The sequence below is a fragment of the Styela clava genome, chromosome 11 (assembly GCF_964204865.1).
Source record: "Styela clava chromosome 11, kaStyClav1.hap1.2, whole genome shotgun sequence".
NCBI classification, from domain to species: Eukaryota; Metazoa; Chordata; class Ascidiacea; order Stolidobranchia; family Styelidae; genus Styela; species Styela clava.
The window spans coordinates 18182501-18185000 of NC_135260.1; the positions used below are offsets into that span (position 1 = coordinate 18182501).

Sequence of the window (2500 nt, forward strand, 5' to 3'; positions counted from 1 at the left end):
TGCTCAATCTCGTGTGGCTAAACGCCACTAGTCCCTCTAAGAAGTTAGACGCCGACCGAGAAGGTCGCGTAACTATTTAGCATGCCAGAGTCTCGTTCGTTATCGGAATTAACCAGACAAATCGCTCCACCAACTAAGAACGGCCATGCACCACCACCCACAGAATCAAGAAAGAGCTCTCAATCTGTCAATCCTACCTGTGTCCGGGCCGGGTGAGTTTCCCCGTGTTGAGTCAAATTAAGCCGCAGGCTCCACTCCTGGTGGTGCCCTTCCGTCAATTCCTTTAAGTTTCAGCTTTGCAACCATACTTCCCCCGGAACCCAAAGACTTTGGTTTCCCGGAAGCTGCCGGAAAGGTCGTCATGGTAACGCCTCCCGATCGCTAGTTGGCATCGTTTATAGTCAGAACTAGGACGGTATCTGATCGTCTTCGAACCTCTGACTTTCGCTCTTGATTAAAGAAAACATTCTTGGCGAATGCTTTCGCAGTAGTTCGTCTTCCGCCGATCCAAGAATTTCACCTCTAACGGCAGAGTACGGACGCCCCCGTCTGTCCCTCTTAATCATTACCTCGTGCTCCGAAAACCAACAAAATAGAACCGAGGTCCTATTCCATTATTCCATGCAACACTATGCAGGCGAACAGCCTGCTTTGAACACTCTAATTTTTTCAAAGTAAACTTATCGGCCACCGCCGACACTCAGTCAAGAGCACCGACGAAGAACCGAAGGTGAGGCGAACGCAACCAGTGACACGCCTTGCGACGGACCGGCGGCGCTCGCCCAAAATCCAACTACGAGCTTTTCAACCGCAACAACTTTAGCATACACTGTTGGAGCTGGAATTACCGCGGCTGCTGGCACCAGACTTGCCCTCCAATGGATACTCGTTAAGAGTTTTAGGATGTACTCATTCCAATTACAGGGCCTCGTTAGAGTCCTGTATTGTTATTTTTCGTCACTACCTCCCCGTGTCGGGAATGGGTAATTTGCGCGCCTGCTGCCTTCCTTGGATGTGGTAGCCGTTTCTCAGGCTCCCTCTCCGGAATCGAACCCTGATTCCCCGTTACCCGTTATCACAAAGGTAGGCACGTAGCGTACCTTCAACAGTTGATAGGGCAGACACTTGAATGATACGTCGTCGGTGCAGAGACCGTACGATCCGCGTGGTTATCCAGAGTCATCAAACGTCACAGGACGAACCCGGTCGGTTTTGATCTGATAAAAGCGCGCCCCCCGAAGTCGGCGCTTAATGCATGTATTAGCTCTAGAATTACCACAGTTATCCACTTCGCTTACGAGACCAAATAAACCAAGACTGATTTAATGAGCCATTCGCAGTTTCGCTTTACGAGAACTCGTACTTGCACCTGCATGGCTTAATCTTTGAGACAAGCATATCACTACTGGCAGGATCAACCAGATAGCTGCGACAGCTGCGCTCGGCCCTTGCTGGGCCGCCCGGCGCGTGCTCGTCGCATTCGTTTAAGACCGAGGCGATCGCCTGCGGCCGTACTCAGCTTCGACAGTCGCTGGCCGCGACGTCCACGCTCTCGCCGGCAGTGCCAGGCGGAGCGATTAGCGTTTTTTCTTTGCTCGCCCTCTCTCGGGCTCGATCCATTCAGTTTCGCACAAACAAGAGCTCTGCCGGCCGCCTGCAGCGGTGCCTAAAACCCGGGCATAACAATGCGACCGTTCTGCTAGGCCGACAAGCGCTCAAGCCAGACGCTCGATCGAACGCCCCCTACATATTAGTCGAGACAACGGCTCGCTCATTAGCATCGCGTTTGTACTTTAACTTTTTTTGGCTCGGCTTCTTTCGACGCCGATGCCGGCGACGCAGCACTCTCTCGCCCGCCAGCCACCGAGAAAAGGGTGCGCTCCGACCGGCCCCGCACCGCTCTTTCTTGGCTCATTCGAGTTTACTGTCTTTCGCTCTAACATGCCTTACCTAGGGTTAGGTTAGTATGCTTGCACGTTTGTACTTTAACTTTTTTCGGCTCGGCTTCTTTCGACACCGATGCCGGCGACGCAGCACTCTTTCGCCCGCCAGCCACCGAGAAAAGGGTGCGTTCCGACCGGCCCCGCACCGCTCTTTCTTGGCTCATTCGAGTTTACTGTCTTTCGCTCTGACATGCCTTACCTAGGGTTAGGCTAGTATGCTTGCACGTTTGTACTTTAACTTTTTTCGGCTCGGCTTCTTTCGACGCCGATGCCGGCGACGCAGCACTCTCTCGCCCGCCAGCCACCGAGAAAAGGGTGCGCTCCGACCGGCCCCGCACCGCTCTTTCTTGGCTCATTCGAAATTACTGTCTTTCGCACTGACATGCCTTACCTAGGGTTAGGTTAGTATGCTTGCACGTTTGTACTTTAACTTTTTTCGGCTCGGCTTCTTTCGACGCCGATGCCGGCGACGCAGCACTCTCTCGCCCGCCAGCCACCGAGAAAAGGGTGCGCTCCGACCGGCCCCGCACCGCTCTTTCTTGGCTCATTCGAAATTA

At 53.5% G+C, this 2500-nt stretch overlaps 1 non-coding gene across 1 annotated transcript in view; it reads right to left on the reverse strand.

Annotated features, from left to right (window-relative positions):
* The window catches only part of LOC144430251 (small subunit ribosomal RNA), a 1810-nt gene extending 385 nt beyond the window's left edge, over positions 1-1425 (reverse strand). The window contains exon 1 of the ribosomal RNA XR_013479406.1: positions 1-1425. This exon is cut by the window's left edge and continues 385 nt beyond it. This is a non-coding gene — a ribosomal RNA (small subunit ribosomal RNA).
* Between the last annotated feature and the right edge of the window lie 1075 nt (positions 1426-2500).